General features: G+C 39.3%; 1 protein-coding gene across 1 annotated transcript in view; it reads left to right on the forward strand.

The window, feature by feature from the left end:
• The first annotated feature begins 6560 nt into the window (after nt 1-6560).
• LOC136887076 (beta-1,3-galactosyltransferase 5) overlaps nt 6561-22100 on the forward strand; it is a 151621-nt gene continuing 136081 nt past the window's right edge. The window contains exon 1 of the mRNA XM_067159757.2: nt 6561-6809. The gene's annotated coding sequence lies outside the window, so the exon portion shown is untranslated. The remainder of the gene's footprint in view (nt 6810-22100) is intronic.

Here is a 22100-nt window from a genome sequence, read left to right on the forward strand (position 1 = left end):
GATCCCTCGCCGAGTCCGAGGGAAAAACCGACCCTGGAGGGTAAGCAGATTACGATACGATACGATACCATTTAAGACTAACTTTCACGTGTGGTTTCCTAACTTTAAAAATCATCACTGTGGCAAAATATATATCAGTCAAACCCGCACTCACAATAACGCTTGGTAAACCATGCCACAAAATCACCTGAATTCGACCATCACCACAAAGAAATAACGACCCATGAAAACAAACTTAATCAATACAATCTAATAATTAACAGAAAAACCAAACGAACACCACTCTTTAACTCAAATATCATATACAACAAACTAGCCTAGTCTTATCACGGTACTCATCAAATACCAACAAGCCTAAAACGTCCATCTAAATATCACAAGACATCCCATAATTATCCCTGGCGTACAAGTTACCGTCGAAGTCCTGTTGTGAGCCGTTTACAATGAAACAAACTACGTTCCGAAACATCCATTTCCAAAATAAAAATTATTGAGGATTAATACTAACAAGTCCCTCTACATCTTAAAAGACACCTAAGTCCAGGGATGTAATTCCCATTATATGTTTCATGAAATGTAAATCTCTGAGATCACACAGTGATACTGAGGTATTTATTTTAAATGGCACGTTGCCACGTCGAACCAAAACAGTCTCACTGGAAATCCGAACCACGAGACTCAAAATGGCGCTTCTGGCTTCTGAGATGGCGACCTCGGTCTAGAAAGCCAAGAATAAGGGTCGAGAGATTCGTTGCACTGACCACGCGTCACCCATAATCTGCAAGCCTTCGAGCTGAGCATCGGTCGTTTGGTAGTTCAAAGGCCCTTCGGGGCCGGCAGTGCCAAGGAGGTGAGAGAGTCTGAGTTGAACTGTATTGTGTTCAATATTAGCCGGTTTATTTCTTTTGCGCTCTTTATGGCTACAAGCAATATGGTTTGCCCAGAGTGCCGAAGCAGGGGATCTAGCCTGAATTCATTAACCCTGCAGTGATATTCTTCGGTAGGTTCGAATCCCACTGTTGGCAGCCCTGGAGATGGTTTTCCGCGTTTTCCCATTTTTACATCAGGCAAATGGAAAGCATATCGTAAAAAAAGAAATAAAATATTTAGCCCGTTTATACGACCGTAGGCCTATGACTTTCTGACGCCAACCATATTATTATTATTATTATTATTATTATTATTATTAATCATCATCATGCATCAATGATCTGTCCGGCTCCATGGCTAAATGGTTAGCGTGCTGGCCTTTGGTCACAGGGGTCCCAGGTTTATAACCATCATTGGTTAATTTCGCTGGCACGGGGGCTGGGTGTATGTCTCGTCTTCATCATCATTTCATCCTTATCACGACGCGCAGGTCGCCTACGGGAGTCAAATCAAGAGACCTCATCTGGCGAGCCGAACATGTCCTCGGACACTTCCAGCACTCATTTCATCAATGATCTGCATTTAAGGCTGTCGCTCAAGTGGCAGATACCCTATCAATTGTTTACCTATCTTTTGGTTACACATTTTCAAAGAACTTGGAGATTTATCAATCATTTCCCTTCTTAATTTGTTCCAGTCCCTTACTCCTCGTCCTATAAATGAATATTTGCTCCAATTTGTCCTCTTGAATTCCAACCTTATCTTTTTTTTTTTTTTGTTATTTGCTTTACGTTGCACCGACACACATATGTCTTATGGCGACGATGGGACAGGAAAGGCCTAGGAAGTGGAAGGAAGCGGCCGTAGTCTTAATTAAGGTACAGCCCAGGCATTTGCCTGGTGTGAAAATGGGAAACCATGGAAAATCATCTTCAGGGCTGCCGACAGTGGGGCTCGAACCCACTATCTCCCGATTACTGGATACTGGCCGCACTTAAGCGACTGCAGCTATCGAGCTCGGTCCTTATCTTTTAAAAGCTCCACTCAAGGTTATTCGTCTACTTATGCCATTCCACGCTAACTCTTCCCTGACAGCACGAAACATACCGCGTAGTCAGTCACCTCTTTTCCTTACTCCTAAGTCTGCCCAGCCCAAAGTTGGCAACATTTCCGTAAAACTAGTCCGTTGTCGAAAATCACCCAGAACAAATCGTGCTGCTTTCCTTTGATTTTTTTTTCCAGTTCTCGTATCAAGTAGTCCTGGTCAGGGTCCCATACACTGGAGCCATACTCTAACTGCAGTCTTTCCAGAGACGTATACGCCATTTCCTTTACATCCTTATTACACCCCCTAAATACTCTCATAACCATGTGAAGAGATCTGTAACCTTTCTTAACAGCCTCGTTAATGTGATTACTCTAATGAAGATTATTAATATTAATACTTAGGTACTTACAGTGCTCCCCAATAATGTACTACTCACCCCATCAACACAATAATTAAAACTGAGAGGAATTTCCTCTTGATGAAACTTACAACTTGAGTTTTCATACCATCATCTGCTGTCCACCTCACTACATTGTTTAAATCCCTCTGCACACGCTCACATTCCTGCAGCTCATTTACTACTCCATACAGCATAACATCATCCGCAAATAACCTTGTCTGTGATTCCAGTTATTTATTCAAATCATTTGTATACATAAAAAGACATAAAGGTAAAGTAAGATTCCCCTGCGAAACCCCTCCTTAACTATTACAGGATCAGACAACGCTTCACCTACTCTAGTTCTCTGAATTCTCTTTTCTAGAAATGTAGCCACCGATTGATCAACTCTTTTGTCTAGTCCAACAGCCCTCATTTTCGTCAGTAATCTCCCATGATCTATCCTGTCAAAAGCCTTGGATTAGTCAATAGCGATACAGTCCATTTGGGCTCCTAAATGTAAAGTATCTGCTATATCTTGCTGGAATCCTACAATATGAGCTTCACTGGAATAACCTTTCCTAAACCCGAGCTGCCTTCTATCAAACCAGTTAGTAATTTCGCAAACGTGTCTAATGTAATCGGAAAGAATGCTTTCCCAGAGCTTACAAATAACACATGTCAGCTGACTTGCCTGCAATTATCCGCTTTATGTTTGTCACTCTTTTCCTTGTACACTGGGGCTACTATTCCAACTTTTCATACATTTGGTACCCCCTCCTTCATGCAAACAGTAGGTAATCAAATAGGTATTTCAGATTTGGCACTATATCCCAACCCATAGCCTTTAATATATCCCCAGAAATCTTATCAATCCCAGCTGCCTTTGTAGCTTTCAACTTTTGTATCTTTTTTAAAATGTCTTTATTATCATTGGCAAATCTCACTATTTCGTCAGTATTAGTCGCCTCCTCCATCAGAACATATATTCAACTACCTTTACATATTGCTGACTGAATACTTCGGTCATTTGGAAGTACTTGCCTATACACTCCCCTTATTCATTACTGATCTCAAGAATGTACTTCCTGGAACCTGCTTCTACCTTTAAGTATCTATACATGACCCTCCATTACTCCCTAAATTCACATGGCTGCTAATTATGATTGCCATTATGTTATCCTTAGCTGATTTTTTCGCTTAATTCAATTTCCTAGTGAGCTCCTTCAATCTCTCCTTACTCCCGCAACCATTCCTAACTCTATTTCTTTCTAATCTGCACTTCCTTCTTACTCTCTTTACTTCCCTGTTATGATGTAAGTCAAAGCAATGAGGAGGGAAGTATTCACTATTGCGTGTTTCTGTAGTGTTCTGTGTGTGAATGCAGATTTGTATCAAGGAGAAGACAGAAACCCACATCGCCAGCTCCAAACTCAGAGGAATTATCCAGACGCTAAAATCCCTGGCCCGGCCGGGAAATAAACCCACGGCCCTCTGAACCGAAGACCACTACGCTGACCATTCAGCCAAGGAGCAGGATCACTTCATCACCCTTCTTCTTAAGAATATTGTAACGGATTTCTTTACATTATGCCATTTACAGAAATAAGATCAGCAGTTGAATATTGAGGGTAAGGGAAGGAGAGGCAGACTTAAGAAATTATGATAAGAAAGAGCACGTAAGCTTGCAGTTTTATGTGACTGTTGATATCATGATCATCCGCTCGGGACCTCTAGCGCAGGGCCTCTCAAACGCCCAAAATCTCCGGGTGCAAATTGAGGCGCAGAGTTCCTGTGCACAGTGCATCGGTCCCATTCGGCTCCGCTCGGACCAACGCTTCGTCTCTGGGCTACTCGGCTAAGCTCGGCTCAACTCGGCTCGGATTTGGAGCGCTACGGAGCAAGTGAGGAAGAGGGAGACAGGTGGAGCGAGCGAGACAGGCGTGGGGAAAGAGAGAGCCAGCGCTAATGCTCAAAATCGAGAAGTGGGGGCCTGCACTCTGGTCAACCAAGCGTAGTCGTCTTTTGCACCGTGCACTCTGAGAGGCCCTGCTCTAGCGTTTCGTGAAATCCGGATCTCAAGAACGTTTCAAATATCAGACGTGCATTGGCTTGGGCTTTGAACCGTTGCTTTCTTGGCAGTGACTACGTCACTAGGTTATCACGACCCCGCGATTGATTAGAATCTACATTTATTATTTCTATGTATTTTTTAAAAATTTCTGCATGAAAATGTTTTTTACGTCGCACCGAAACAGATAGATGGGCAAGGTTTAGGAGTGGTAAGGATGCGACCGCCACCATAATTAAAGTACAGTATGGCCTCAGCATTTGCCTGGTGTACAAATGTGTGGGGCCGATGACCTCGATGTTATGCCTCTTTAAATAACAAGCATCATCATCATCATCATCATCATCATAAAAATGTGTAACCACAGAATCATAGGTTCGAACTCACCGTCTTCTGAATGCAAGCAAATTGACTGCTCGGTTTTTCGAGGTAACAGACAGTACTTAAGGGGCTAAGTTCTAGCTTTGAATGAAGGATTATGGATGCACATATTTCTTCCGGTGAAATTAACGGTATGTAGAATTTCTGACAATTTTCGACAACAACAAAAAGGTACATTCAGACATTTTTTCGTTAGTTAAAACTTATTAATTTTGTTACTATGCCATAGTTATGGATGTCAGGAAATACTCAGTCGTTAATGAATTATTACGGTGCGTCCACACCAAGATGATGTCGTTAACTTTCTTAATAAACACTGTTAATGCACAATGTTCATGAACATTATTGTACGTTAATAAACAAAATAGCGTGTTCATTAACATTTCGAGCATGTTGATAAACAAAATTTATTTAACTTTTGTGAATAACAACAACAACAATAATAATAATAATAATAATAATAATAATAATAATAATAATAATAATTTCGTGTGGCTATTTCTAGCCGAGTGCAGCCCTTGTAAGGCAGATCCTCCAATGAGGGTGGGCGGCATCTGCCATTTGTAGGCAACTGCGTGTCCCGCCTCAGCCATCCTCGAAGTGGTTTTCCGTGGTTTCCCACTTCTCTTCCAGGCGAATGCCGGGATGGTACCTAACTTAAGGCCACGGCCGCTTCCTTCCCTCTTCCTTGTCTATCCCTTCCAATCTTCCCATCCCTCCACAAGGCCCCTGTTCAGCATAGCAGGTGAGGCCGCCTGGGCGAGGTACTGGTCATTCTCCCCAGTTGTATCCCCCGACCAAGAGTCTGAAGCTCCAGGACACTGCCCTTGAGGCGGTAGAGGTGGGATCCCTCGCTGTGTCCGAGGGACAAGCCGACCCTGGAGGGTAAACAGATGATGATGATGATGATGATGATATTCTTTTAGCTGTGTTCTAATGTTGTTTCATTTCCAGCTTCGCTCCTCACTGAATAACCTAACCTCCCATAATCGCTTGTATATCATCAAAATAATACTATCCTAACTAGGTAGGTTAAACGATGATTTTCTTTATTTAGTACCTTTATCAATTCCTTGACATTGTTGTATAAAGCTTCAAACACCTCAGACACAATAACTGAAATTGCTTAGACAAATAAGTGAAATGTCACCAGTTGCTAGGAATCTTTTAAGTTATTGCCTATCTATAAAAAATAACCTGTCATTAGTGGAGCCGGCTTTCCAATAATCTGCATCATTACTTGCAATTTCAGACCCAATTACTGTCAACAAGAACTGAAAGATATATAGGGGCATTCTCAAGAGAATTTTGAAAGCCTGCTTCATCATGAATTGACATAAGTGTTCTTTCCAAACTTAATTCTACTCGCCTTCCCAGATTTTTTTCTTTGCCACACTTCGCGTCTGCGCTTTTCTCTAATCGTACTCACTAAAATACTGAAAGCTGCAACTGTATTTTCTTCTTCTTGCCCCTATCAACTGTAACCACACAAACAGCAATTTTGGTGTGGACACAATGTTGAAGAAGTTTGTTAACACAAGTTTATTAACATGTGAAGAAATGTTTTCATTAACATTGTTTATTAATTTTGGTGTGGACTAGCCATAACACCATTTCTGAGAAGAGATCTGATGGACCAAGTAACCTGGATCTCGTAGTCATGGCAACGCCAGTGAGAATGGGTTGGTGCGCATTGTGACAGACAAGCGCAGTTTGACCTCCCTCCACAGTGCCACCACGTGACGGCTCACCGCTGTTATAGTTGTATGGTTGGCAGTACCGTGTTTCCTCGTCAGACTGCTTCAGCCATTACTGTAGGCTGGTTGGGCATTCGGCAACCAGGTCTCTTGTCTGCTATCGTGTTTGTGACCTAGTGTTGAGTCAAGTTTGTGTTTCTTCACAATCACCAGTGAGTTTTTAGCCTAGATTATTCGCGGCGAGAGGAGCACACTTTGGATCAGTGTCTTCACATCACAATCAATAAACGTGCTCGGAGAAAGCGAAGCGGTCATACAGCCCTGCTTCCCGTCTCACGAGTGCCTGCTCAGCACGCACTGCAGGTAAGCCTGTCTCGCAAACTGCAAGGCAGCTGTCATTACTCCCAATTAACATCTTGCATGAAGGCTGTATTTATTAGGAAAAAATGCGCGCATTCAAGCTTCGCCTCGTCATAGAAACAGCTGTGGAGTCAGGGGAACTATTATTTACCCGGCGTCTTAGTTTAGTATATTGCACGTATTTTATTTAAAAGCATCATCTCTTTCAAGTGCTCATGGTGAATGTTCCGCTCATGGCAAGGTAGACTATGTTTAGCAGAGTTGAAATTCGTAACCTACAAGTTTAAGGATTTGAAAATACATTGTAATGAGATAGGCTTCTCTTGTTTAAAACTGAAAATCTCCTATACATACTTCAGGAGTCTTTAAAGATTCAGGCAAATAGGTGCATTATATGCATTATACTAAATGAGATTTCTGAGGGGGAATTAGTATAGAATGGCGAAGTGTTACTGTCAGTTTAATATGATGATACCCCCAGCAATATTTGTTTGCTATCGTTATTTCTGTGGTTTGTGTGTTAAAGTTATGTTCTTTCTTTTCTGTTGTAAGACTGTTACACATGACCATATGATGGGAGGGACGAAACCTCATAATAATAATAATAATATAATAATAATAATAATAATAATTGCTACAAAATCCTGGTTCATTTGTTGGACATATTAAACTTCCCTTGTGTAGGGAACGCTCTATGGACCACGCCCCGGTCCAGCACCCACCGCGTGGCCAGGCGGTAGGAAATTCAGTGTAGGTCAACACTGGCTTTTAGTACTCGCACGATGAGATACTAGGCCATACTTGTGCGTAAAATACACTATCAATTTTATTTATTGTTCATAGTTACAATTTGAAAAATGAGGAAGACTTATTTACATTTCATTTACGCGTACTTTCTTCGGTAAGGAAATCTCTGAAATCCAGTTAGTGATTTAACCAACCATCACCGTCTGCTTCCTTGTCTCTTGCCTTAAAATGATTAGATTTAAGGTATAGAAATCATTTTGAAGTTCTCTGTCCAAGCATGTCTAAATATCGTTTTTAACCCAACTTCCTACCCTTTTATCTCAGCATCGCCAACCTCTGCCGGTTTATACAGAGTTACTTTTTTCCTCATCTCCATCGTATTTCTTGCAATGTCTGCTCTTCGGAAACCAGAAAAGTATGGACATCATATTGGTTTAAGTGGGGAGAAACTAAATAAATTCCTTAGTGGATAAGTCAGTGGTACAATTTCAGATCGAGACCTAGAGATAAAGTATCACTCAACTTTCAAATCAATCCTTTTGATTCTGTTCGTAACAACCACACTTGTTAGCTCAGCTGGGGATGTATAGATCAAATGGGGACATATGAACATTAATTTCTTCGTACACATGAAGTATTTCATGGGATTCCATCGATAAGACTGGCTGCTTTGAACGGTGTAACATCTAAAATGCAAAAGCCCAGTGCTGAATTGCAATACTCCGGTTTACAGAATTCTAAACTGACGTCTTGGCAGATAATTGTCACTACGCCGTAGAAAGTAATACCTAGGCCCGCAGTAGTGGTGATTGGTAATTAGAAGTGGGGGAGGGGGGGAAAAAGAATTTACAGCCAACAAAATGAGTTGATAACATAACAGGGCTTGTACAAATTGCCTTTTTTTCTTCATAATTCCTAGATTCAGGCGGCTAAAATGGAATAAAAATGTAATTTTTTCACAAAGTGGGGGAGGGTTAGTCGCCGCCATTGGCCCTAGGGAACAATAATGAACCAGTACCTCACACACCGAACTCCTGGACTTCATCGTCTTAATGCTTCATGCGGTATACGTGTCGTCAGCCTCAATGGTACAGTTGGTTATTTCGTTGACTTTTTCACCAAGTAAAGAGAATATCGGCTAAGGAAAGGGAAAGGCCCGTAAGGGAACAAATGTTTGCCTTGAGAGTTTGAGTTGGACGGTTGAGGGAGAGGAGACTAGCGACAAGTAGGCGAGGGCAATATTACTCGCCGTGGGTCCCAGGGTAAACACTCACACAAGTAATGGGTCTTAGTTGCTATTTGAATTCCGGACAATGCATGTGGGATTTTTAAAATTAGGAGTCTTGCGGCTATAATTACGATATCAACTACGAACTTGCATACCTGTACTGATTTTCAAAGTTATGGGTAGTGCTGGGCAAAACAGTTGCGCTCAGACAACCGTTGTATAACACGGTTGCAAAATAACGTACTTCTACCGAACAAATGAGGGAGTGCGCGCCAACGCCTCACATCTTTCCTTGTACAGGCCAGTCAGTGATGTATATCATTCTATCCAAGATAAACACAAATGATATGAATGAATTGAATTCATTTACGAATTTCACATTCATATAGCATAACCATTGGATATATATGAAGATTACAACGCGACCAAGAATGTAGTTTTCTAACCACCCTAAGCCAAGAAAAAAGTTGTCTTACAAAATTGATAACAGCTTTTTTCCTTGGGAACATCAAATTCTCCTTATTTTTTTCTTTTGCTATTTGCTTTACGTCGCACCGACACAGGTAGGTCTTATGGCGACGATGGGATAGGAAAGGTTTAGGAGTGGGAAGGAAGCGGCCGTGGCCTTAATTAAGGCACAGCCCCAGCATTTGCCTGGTTTGAAAATGGGAAACCACGGAAAACCATCTTCAGGGCTGCCGACAGTGGGGTTCGAACCCACTATCTCCCGATTACTGAATACTGGCCACACGTAAGCGACTGCGGCTATCGAGCTCGGTAAATTCTTAAATTTATAAATAAGTTAATGTATAAAACATAACATTGTATATTGTTAAAATTTGGATTCAATCTGATGACGTATTTTGAGAAATATTTTTTAACTTGACGTATTGTTGAAACACGTTTTAAAACGAGCACTTCCTGCGTTCCAGTTGCCATAAAAATACTAAAGTACAAATTTAAAATTCCAAACGTTCGTGACTACCGTGAAATAAAACGAGGAAAATTATGGTGTAATTGGATTTTATAGGCTTACTGGTCATATCATAAACATTTGAATGAGCATAATAGTTTGGTCGACAGTAGTAATGTAACTTTCTTGTTTCTAACACTCTTCTAACCTACTACTATACAATGTTACCTATTCGGACTACTGGAAATGTGGGTTAGAAGAATTTAAAATTACCGTGTGCTTGAAAATCTACTAACGTACATTGCATAAATCACAAATAAATGTATCCGAATATTAACAAAATTTACAAATCTATAACAAAATCATCTTTAATTACTGTACTTTCTGCGACCTAGAGGTGGAATAATGCTCTTAGTTCTCTTCCTTCTTTAAACTGGGGCAGTATTATGCCTTGATTAATACCTATGTTTTTAGTTGTTCGTAAAAGGTTGATTCTCAACTCACGATCGCCTTTGTGAGTGTGCCTGTCATTACAGAGTCAGACTTGAAGTCGTGTTATGTTTTCGTATTAGTTTTAAATGTTAAATGTCACGGCATCTAAAGATCCACTAGTTCTGTATTTCATGACTGAATGGAGGCTAATTAGAATAACTAACAAAATGAACTCTAAAAATACTCAACTAATTGCACCTTACAACACTCGAACCATAGAACTGGTGTAGCACTGTCTATTATGGCTCTCGGTGACGTCAGGCGCATCATTCAATAGCAGGGCAGCTCTCCAGAACAGCCTATCTCACCTGCGAGTTAGACTGGAAAACCCCAGTGTCAAAAACGCAACGATTGGGGAAGTTTTGTATACGTATCGGTTGTGAAACTTGAAACTCCACTTGATCTGTGCTGGCGAAGAACGCAACAGCAAAGTGCAACTGCAACTGTTATTTTCTCGCAACGGTTTCATTTGACAACGGTTGTATTCCGGAAACGGTTGCGATAAAACGGTTGCGTTGTATCTGTCCCAGCCCTAGTTGTGGGTCCTGGGAGCATTCTTGTATTTTATCATTGTTCTGGATAAGAGTTAGCATGGCTCCTTCCCACTTCTAGTCAGAATGACCTGGGTTCGATGTTTTGTTTCCGTGTGGAAGCTTCCTATGGTCCGAGCGTTTTAACGAAGTGTTGTCAGCATCATGAGGAAGCTGAATGGATTATCCAGTCCTACTCTTGTCCTTTCTAAAAGTAATTATCTGTAGCTCCAGGATAATTCAGGCCATGGTCACGTAGTCTGTTTATTTCTCACATATACACTTGCTAATACGGACACTATCGTAAACTACACATTATACTTCACATGCACTACTGTAAGTTCGGAGATGTCGACCACAATATTCTGAACCCCAAAAATGAAATTACTTCATTTCTGCTTGTTTTTTAGAGTTAATTGCATGAGCATTTTATGGTATTTAAGAATTTCTGTTTTCGGCATGGAAGCCCTATTCCTGCGATATAACTTTATGCTTCTTTCATCCCCCTCCTCCTCACCTGAAATTTCTAATTTCATCTTGTTATGAGAAGAATACACAGCTGATTGTTTTGGTATTGCTGTCAATATTTTCATATGTTTACACTTCTAAAGTTACTGGACAAAACGTGAAGGTTTTTATTCACTTTACATAACTACCTGTATGAATGACAATGTGTGTGACGTAACTTATATAGGGCCTACGTACAGACTGAGAAAACATGAAAGTCAAGACTTATAAACTGAGAATTAAATCTAAATCGATAATTATTTGTGGCTAGTTGTTTAATAATAATAATAATAATAATAATAATAATAATAATAATAATAATAATAATCCGCGGTACTGGGGTTTTGTGCCATATGAGTTCTTTTACATGCCGGTAAATCTACCGACGTGAGGCTGGCCTCTCCAACACATTCGAATACCATCGGACTAATCCTAGAAGTTTAACGTCACACTAACTCAGATTGTCGACGGCAATGGGACGTGGAGGACTGGGAACGAAACGACGGTGGTCTTTCTTCAAGTACGGAAGACCATGTTGAGGGCTGCCGATGGAGGGGTAATGTAAGCTTACAGCTACGCAGCCCGAATCGCGCAGCCGACCCGCTCGATGATATAATAATAATAATAATAATAATAATAATACCCAGAATCTCGGGATTTGCTAGAGGGGTGGGGTCTTATTTATAATGTAAGACAATATAGACACGAGTCTCACGTATTTGAGCGCTCTTAACATGACGAGCAGCTGTGTTAATTTCGATCTCCGAACCGTCAGCATAGAATAAGAGTGCGTAACGAACCATGCTATATATCTGGTTGAACTGAAAATGAATTTAAATCAATACTATCAACATACTTCAAATGATGATAGCTAGGCAAAAATACTACTGTATATAATATTCTTCAGATACTATCTGTACAGCAAAGGAGGTGGTTCAGTTTTAGAGTTCTTGACCCTGGCTGCCCAGACGAGGAATACTTGCTAAAACCGGTCTGTTTCTTTTTGTCTGGCTGTGTTCCATGGCCACGTTACGTACGCTCTCTTTTACCTTGAGTCATCATCAGCACAATGCGAGTGTGCTGCCTGGCCAGCTGCTGGTACGGCGTAAACAAGAACTTCACAGCTTTTGTAAACAACTGCCAGAGTTCTCGTGATAATGAGGCTTGTGAAGACTTCTTGTTCTCAGACAAATTTAGATATTCGAAGAATAGGCTCAAAGTAATCATTCTAGGATTAGAATGCGAAAGAGTAAGGCAAATTTTGAGGGATAATACATGCGGTGGCAAGAAGCCATTATTCAGTATAGTGGTATGAGCCCTTCAGTTACAGCATTACCGTAGTCAGATAATTGCGTTTTAAGGCGTCCTTAACGTCTGACCTTTTAACTCGACTCTTGTTTCTAAACTTTGTAGTCAGGAAAGGTATCACCATAGTGTTACTTTCCTACTGCAACCAGCGCATCTGCACCACCTGAACATAATTCCTTCGTGACATACAAATATTTCTATATTGCACATCGACGGCTTATTTTATGTCAGTATAATTTTCGTGTGAATAATACTGGAAACGTACATTTGTTCTGTATGTAATGTAGCTGGATATATGGCCATTAGGACAAAGGCCAATTAATAAATTTAAAACAAGTGTATTGAGGCGAATCCAAATACCCAGTTTTAGAGTTAGGGGAATTAACCACTCAGGGAATCGAACCCGGAGCCTCTGAACCGAAGACCACTGTGTTGGTCATTCAACCAAGTAGCCAGCCAGATTTCTAAGAACGAATATGTGGCAATGTTTCACGTCGCGTTCCGCTTCTGGGCTTTACCGGTATGATGTGCGGAAGTAATTGCCCTCCCTTCAAAAATCTATTTCTTCAGTGGGGATAGGACACTACGCATTCTGCCGAATCAAGCGAGGAACTTGTTACAAAATGGGTAAAAGATTCAGAAGACATGTTACGGATCAGTTAGATCACGGAAAACAATTTAAATAAAGTAGCTCTCCACTCCCAACTGTTGACATTGATATATTTTTGAAAGATTAAAGCTTCGTTCGGAATCTGTTCAGCATTCGTCATTATGTTCATAAATAAACCACGTGTAATCAAAACTGACCGTTTTAGGACTGCTTTATGATTTTGTGCTGGTTGCTAATTTTATAATTTATTTTTATACGCTCTGTTGGTTTCACGAGGCTGAGTGAACCTCATCCAGCCCTCTTGCCAGTCCAGAATTATAATGCCTGGTCTGGCCGGGTATCGAATCTATGGTGTCAGAGTAAGAGGCAGACTTACTACCCCTACATCATGATGATGATGATGATGATGATGGCAAATCTTCTGGCTTTAGATTTAATACAAAAAAGCACTCTCTTTATCACCAATCAAATTATCGCTAAAACTGGTTTTCGGAAATTGAATTCCTTTATGTTTACACTTAACATTTCTAAAATACCGAAAGTATCCCCATAAAATGTGTCGTTGATTAAAATAACTGGTGACGTTCCTTGATACAAGTAATTCTGAATTAATATTGAAATGAAATGGCGTATGGCTTTTAGTGCCGGGAGTGTCCGAGGACAAGTTCGGCTCGCCAGATGCAGGTCTTTTGATTTGACGCCCGTACGCGACCTGCGCGTCGTGACGAGGATGAAATGATGGTCATGATGATGAAGAGACATACACCCAGCCCCCGTGCCAGCGAAATTAACCAGTTATGGTTAAAATTCCCGACCCTGCCGGCAATTGAACCTGGGACCCCTGTGACCAAAGGCCAGCACGCTAACCATTTAGCCATGGAACCGAACTGAATGAATATTATTCCTTTTCAAATTGAGGAACGACATAGCTGAGAATGATAGGACTGGTCGGACATGTCAGTGGGAGTCAGCTGTTGCTCTGGTACTAGGTGGAGCGTTCAGCGTTGGGTTTAGTGTCGCGTGTCGGTAAACGGCACGTTATTCAGACGTCATGGCAGAGATTTAAATGAAATATTTTCAGCGATAGATTCATTTCAAGTATTTTCAGGGTCCTCTTTATGGACGATAAATATCTCTATCTTCTTCTACTACAGCTTTTCCCACATCTGTGGGGTCGTGGGTGCGAACTGTGTAGCACATGTTGATTTGGCCCTGTTTTACGGCCGGATGCCCTTCCTGACGCAACCCTATATGGAGGGATGTAATGACTTGCGTGTTTCTGTAGTGGTTGGTAGTGTAGTGCGTTATCTGAATATGAAGGTGAAAGTGTTGGGTCAAACACGAACACCCAGTCCCCGAGCCAGAAGAATTAATCAGACGCGATTAAAATCTCCGACCCGGTCTGGAATCGACCCTGGAGCCCTCTGAACCGAAGGCCTCAATGCTGACCATTCAGCTAATGAGTCGGATACGATACATCTCTCCATATTACTTTTAAAAATTATTTCCATGCCTTTTTGTACTCCGTTAAAATTATGGTTACTAATAGAAATGTGTTCTGCATAAATGCAGACTATTTCTTTTATTGTATGGCTTTGAAACGTTTTAAATACCGCTGAGCTGATGTCCAGTCCTTCATATATTAATTTTATTACAATCCCTGCATGTGAGTACTCCAGAAATACAATAAATGTCCTTTTTACTGAATCGATTTTCTGCGATACTTCGTTTTTTGGTTCCAAAAGCTACTTGTACATTACATTTCTTTTAAAATATTGGAAATTTTCTCAACTTTTTCCGAGGTATGTAAAGGTCACATATTGTGTATTAATTTATAACTGTGAGGTTCTTCAGTCTTTCGAAACTAATTCAAAGTAACAGCAATTTAGAAATTACCTGAAAAAGAAAAACATTTATTAACAGATTGTACCTGAAAAGGATACCATTAATTAAAAACAGAATGTTGTGTTTCATTTTAAGGAACAATTACAATCAAATCCCACTTTAAAATATATATTACTAGCAAGATACCCGTGCTTCGCTACGGTATTATACTGAAATTTATAATTGAATGCTTATTGTTTTAGATATATAATCCGCCGAAATTCGCGATCTGACTCATTCTCTGCGAGAATCCACCAAAATTCCCGATCTATTATTTTACGGCACGTTTCCTCCCATTTTTCAATCTTCCTTTCCAGCAATCGATTTCGTACTTCCCGGGTTAGGCTCAGGTATTCCTCCAAGTCAGTTGGGTCCGTAAATCTTTGCCATCTTTTCCTATAATATTTTTAATACGGATATAATCCTTCAGGAGATCCGGCGTGCTGTCATACTGGGTGCCTTGGCGGCACTGAACCCGCGACCGGACTGCATTCTTAGTCATTACCCGTCCAGGAGCCGTTTCCATCGCGGTCCGCAATTTGACGACGGTCCGGAATATTATTATTATTATTATTATTATTATTATTATTATTATTATTATTATTACTATTATGTGTTGCTGGAATGGCTGATGACAGGGAAAACCGGAGTATCCGGAGAAAAAACTGTCCCGCCTCCGTTTTGTCCAGCACGAATGCCACATGGAGTGACCGGGATTTGAACCACGGAACCCAGCTGTGAGAGGCCGGCGCGCTGCCGCCTGAGCAACGAAGGATCCTTATAAGTACATTAATAACAGTAAAATCAATTGGTCTCACCTCCTTCTACACCCCACCGCCGTTAAGTTTATTTACAGCCACCCCCCCCCCCCCGAAAAAGAATTAAAAGGATGCTTGTTTCTTTATGTTTAAGGGAGATTCCAAACACCAATGTTCACGTCTATTACCTTCAGTTTTGAGATATAAGTATCCACATAAAAATAATTTACTTTTTTTTTACTTCATTTCACAATAATCTCTCCTCCCCCTAAATGAATTTTCCCGCAAAAAATTACTTGTTTCTTTAATAGTAAAGGATCTTCTAAATACCAATTATCACGACTCTAACTTCTTCAGTTTTTGATTTATGTGTCCTCATGAAAGGAATTCAACTCCTTTACACTCCTGCCCTCCAAGATGGTTTCCCCACCAAAACGCCTTTTTCTTTGTTTTTAAAGGAGATCCAAATACGAATTTTCACGTCTGTAACAACTTTAGTATTAGATGCATGTATTCTCATACAATTAAGTCAACTAATGTTTCAATTCTTTCACCCCCCTCCCCCTTCATTGGATTTTACGAGAATACGTGTTTCTTTACTTTTAAAGCAGATTGCAAATATCAAATTTCACGTCTGTAACATCATTTTTGAGATATCAGTAGCCTAATTAAAGTAATTCATCACCATTTTCAGTCCCTTTAACCCCCCCCCCCCCCCCGCCCTCCACCCAAGTGGTATTTCCGAAAACTAAAAATACACTTTTCTTTATGTTTAATAGAGATAAAAAATACCATTTTTCACTTCTGTAACATGTTAAGTTTTTTAGATATCCGTAAAAATTCTCATTTTAAAATTTCACCTTTTTGGGTTCCCCTTAAGTAGTTTCCAAAAACAAATAACCTATATTTCTTTACATTTACAGGAGATTTACACCCACTGTTTACGTCTGTAACATTTTACGATTCCAAGATATTCTGTAGATATAGTCTTTCAAAAAATTCACCCCAATTTGTCACTCCTGTTTAACCGCCATTAATTGGCTTTTCCAAAAACTAAAAAAATACGTGTTTCTTTATTTTTAAAGGAGATCCCATATGCGAATTATCAGTTCTGTAATATCTTTCGTTCCTGAGATATGTGTATCCTCATTAAAGGCATTCAACCCATTTTTCACCCTTTTACACCCCTCCTATTAGGACTTACTGGAAACAAAAACATACGTGTTCCTTTATTTTTAGAGGAGATTCTAACCACCAATTTTTACATCTGTAAATTTTAAAGTTTTAAGATGTAGACACACTCATTTTAAAAAATTCACCCCCGTTTTCACCCCCCAATATTTGGATTTTCCAAAAACGAAAAAATACCTGTTTCTTTACTTTTAAAGTAGATCCAAAATACCAATTTTCAGGTCTGTAATATCTTCAGGTTCTGAAATATAAGTATCCTCATGAAAGGCATTCAACCCATTATTCACCCTTTTACACCCTTCCTATTGGTATTTTCCGAAAACAAAAGAATACGTGTTTCTTTATTTTTAAAGGAGATTCTAAATACCTATTTTTACACCTATAACCTTTAAAAGTTTTGAGATATAGATACACTCATTTTAAAATATTACCCCTTTTTTACCCCCCTTAATTGGGTTTTCCAGAAACAAAAAAATACGTGTTTCTTTATTTTTAAAGGAGATCCCAAACACCAATTTTCAGGTCTATAATATCTTCAGTTTCTGAGATATAAGTAGCCTCATTAAAGGCATTCAACCCCTTTTTCACCCCTTTTCACACCTCCTATTGCGATTTTCCGAAAACAAAAAAATACGTGTTTCTTTATTTTTAATGAACATTCTAAATACCAATTTTTACATCTGCAAACTTTAAAAGTTTGGAGATATAGATTCACTAATTTTAAAAATTCACCCCCTTTTCACCCTCCCATTAATTAGATTTTCCAAAAACAAAAAAATACGTGTTTCTTTATTTTTAAAAGAGATCAAAAGTACCAATTTTCAGGTCTGTAATATCTTCAGTTTTTGAGATATAAGTACCGGTATCCTGATTAAAGGCATTCAACACATTTTCCCCCATTTTCACCCTTTTTCACCCCTCCTATTGGGATTTTCTGAAAACAAAAAAATACGTGTTTCCTTATTTTCAAAGAAGATTCTAAATACCAATTTTTACATTTGTGAACTTTTAAAGTTTTGAGATATAGGTGCACTCATTTTAAAACTTCACCCCCCTTTTCACCCCCTTAGCAACGGAATATCCAAAAATCCTCTCTTAGCGAGCACCTACATCTTAATATGAATGTATTCCCAAAATTTTATTTCATTATGTCCAGTAGTTTTGGCTCGGCAATGATGAATCAGTCAGTCAGTCAGGACAAGCTATTTTATATATATATAGATTAAGCAATGTAAAAACATTTGTGATCAAATTTTGTTTACACCCTTCTAATAGTTGAATGTTTACTGCAGCACACAGCATAAATTCTACTTCCGCTCTCTTTACTAGGCCAGCAAAGAGTGCAAAGTTTTTAAAGACGAAATACGTCATTCTGATTTTAATTTATTTTTTAAGTATCCTTTTCATATATTTGTTATACTGACTTAGTTTCGACAGGCAAGAACCTCACAGTTGCACAAATTAAGTCGAAACTGGCGTTCATTATAACCAAATATTTTTTTTAAGAATTTGTTAATTTTTTTTTGTCCGTATTTTATTTTATTGTATTGTGAACCATCACTAGGGCCCGGTTTCATATGCACTAAAAACTCAAAAAATATGCATGCACATATGCACTAAAATGTTGAAAATATGCACTAAAAATAAATAAAAATGCTTACCAAACGCATTATTTAATTTTAACTCGGTGTTAAATTGATAAACAGGTTCATTCCTTGTAAAATGATGCATGGCAGTAGGTTAAGTTTTTCAATGTTTTCAGGGGTCAATAACTTTATGTTGTCGGACAGAATTAATTTACACGCTGAAGATGATGGTCCTACGTCGACTTGCATACTGGCACTGATTGCTTGGAACATTCTTCTGGCAAAGACTGCCTGATTCTACTTATGTAGTTGCTTATGGATTGAAATGTCAGAAAGAAGGAAATAGCTGTTGTAAAAAGGGTCATTATCCATCTCCGACACTGAAAGCACTATCCTTGATCAGGAAAGGTTTCTCGTATTGCCAGGTGATGTAAAACATATATATATAGTTCATTATATTTTTCATTTCGTTGAGAAATCTTAGATAATCGACCACACATATGCGAAATATCTATATATGCACTATCCTTTAAAATATGCTCTAACGTTCAAAATGTGCGTTATATGCGCATATGCATTTTTTAAAAATCCGGGCCCTAACCATCACACTGAGTTTTAAATATGGCTATCATTTTATGATGACTATGGATCCTAGATATAGTAGATGTTGTTCAGTCTCGGTTACTTGATATGAAGTTTACGGTCTCTAGGTCCTTCCAACTTTGGCACGAAAAATTCTCGTATTCATATCTCCTAAAAGAATTGACGAGCTCGAACGGGCATATCATTCATTGAAATTACACTTAATTGATAAACCATTACTTTCAGATGAATTGAACTAGCGCCCTTTTTCTAATGCGTGAAGTGAGTAGCCTACTTCAGACACTATTTGCTCTGTTGCTTTCAAAGGACTCTAGTTTGATGCATCGAGTCTTCCCTGACAGCTGTAAAAAGTGGACTTAACTAGCTACCGTACGCTGTAATTTTTTTAAAAAATTTGACCTTTATTGGTACTTTACACCATTTGGTCATTGTCCATGTACGTACAAGGAACACTACAGCACACATACAAAAATATAAATTGTCAGTGCAAAGTGCATATAAAAATGAAAACCAAATTGCCGCAGTCTTCAGTAGAGAACACTACACTGAATCTCTCTTCAGGGAGAAGGGGGAGAACAAACAAAACACACAACACTGGCAACAATGCGAAGGGCACAAAAGTCAAATTCTTATTTACGCGGTTCTCAAAAATTCCATCACAGCATTGAGAACTGAATTCTTTTCATCGTGCAACACCAATGCAGCGTTGGTCGGGAACGGCACTTGGAGATCAGATAGTGCAGATAAAAAGCGGCTTCGAAAAGCTTCATAAAGGCCACACTTAAATTAAATGTGGTTGAGTACGCTGTAATTAATCAAGTCAATTCCCATCTTCGTATGCCGGGAGCTTCACTTGGTTTGTATGTTTCAAATGCATCTCTAATTACTACTCTGATCTCATTTTATCTCTAGAGCTGATTGCTACATTTAGCTCATGAAGCGTTAAGTTGGTAAGTTTCTTCCGTTTAATTCATGGTGTTCTGTTTGATGGATGTTTTTTAAAATAAGCATCCTCGCTTCAAGCGAAGGTTGCGCGCGCTCCGATCCAGATTGGATGTTACTCTCGTTCTGCGTCACGGATTTTCGGAGCAAATTGAGTTATAAGACTTAGCTTACATTTTGATGCTCGGCTGAAATGGAGGGCAAGCTGGGTTTGACGTAGTTTACCATTCTGGAACGAACAGCGAGAATTTGCCTTTCAGCTAATCATGGACAGAGCTCTATAGTTGGATATCTTGGAAGTCAGTCGTCACAGCGATTTTCTGGCTCTTTCTTTATATAGATTGATATCTGTATTAATAGCATGACCATTGGAATTTTTCTTGCTTTGAGCTAAAATTTAACTACTTTAGTTGATCTTCTGATACTGTTAATCTGAACATTACCTTTATATTTAGAAAGAACTAGAACGACTTTCTTTTTCAAGAAAAATTAATTAAAAATCGATGAAGAGGAAGGAAATTCTTATTTTTAGTTGAAAGCATGCGTTCAGAAGATGATTGTTTAGAGCTGCACCATCGCCAACCCTGAAGATGGTTTTCTGTGGTTTCTCCCACCAGACAAATGCCGGGGATGTATAGTTGCTAAAGAAAAAGCGCGTGGTACCGTATGGTATGCTCTTCGCATTTAATATTTTATCAGACTTAATTTTAATCATTATCAAGATAGAATTCAGCTTCTGTGTAGATGTAAACTCTGTGGATGCCCACAACAAACGTATCTAAATTGCATCTATACCTACGCGTAAAATAAGGAAATAAAATCTTACGTCTTTAAAATAGACACGTAATATGAAAAGATACCTCTGCTTACGGCAATAAGGTATTGTTATGGTATGACACCATGGTACTGGTTACATTCTAAAATTTAACTCATCTCTGGGTTATCAGTATTGGAAATGTAATTAGTGTAAAAGAAAAATAGATGTATCCTTTATAAATAGCTTTGAGTTGTCTTATACGTGTGGAGTCAGTTTAGTCCCTAACTCGTATACACATGAAACTTCACAAAAAATAAAAAAAATGATACTATAAAGATGCTTGGCGCACGCTGTAGAGAATCGTCAGATGTCCTGAAAATGTGTGTGCATTTTGACAACATGAACAATCAGCAAGTCAGCCACGCCATGAACGCAAGAAAAGTTGCGCCCCTACCCCATTTTCCATAATGTTAATGATCAGCTCAAAGTGAGAAGAATGGGCTTAGTGGTTTCCGTCTTGCTTTGTCAGCAAATTTGTGTGCAGTATAATATTTCCGTATCCGACCATTTTCAGCGGCAATCACAGCAGGATTACCGAGCAAGTTAGCTCTGAGCATTGCGGCACTGCCAGTTACGTCCGCTAGCTCTGTACTCGGAAGACAGGTGCATACCTGCCAACTTTCCCGATTTAGGCGGGAGACTCCCGATTTTCGACAGTTTTTCCCGCCTCCCGATTATTGTATTATTTCTCCCGATTTTAGCTTATATTTTGGTGAACTTCAAAGATTAGTTTTCAAATTCGGCCATTTCAACATTGTACGCCAGTGGCTGAATGTCCTTCGCTCATTGGCCGCTTTCAAATGTAATATCGACGTATGTTAATATGAGAAATGCGCGCGAATGTGCGATGTTTATTGAAACCTGTATATCGCGATGCGAAATCTCTCGTTCTCGCGTGCTATGTTCGTGTTCATCCACATCAGTCTGGTCGATTCTAGAGACTAGTCACTAGATTTGGGGTCCATTTCAGTAATGTAGTGACAGAATTTCAAAGATAGTGACTAGTGACTTTTCTAGAGATTCATTTGGAGACAATTCTAGCGAATTTTAATTTATTACTTGATAAAAATAACATTGCGCTTCGCATAATCGCGCGGGCACGTGATGCAATATATTACTCTATGCATTTGCTAAGTAGTGGCATTTAATGCATGACTAATTATTCACACCTATAGAGC

Source organism: Anabrus simplex, chromosome 1 (assembly GCF_040414725.1).
Source record: "Anabrus simplex isolate iqAnaSimp1 chromosome 1, ASM4041472v1, whole genome shotgun sequence".
Lineage (NCBI taxonomy): Eukaryota > Metazoa > Arthropoda > Insecta > Orthoptera > Tettigoniidae > Anabrus > Anabrus simplex.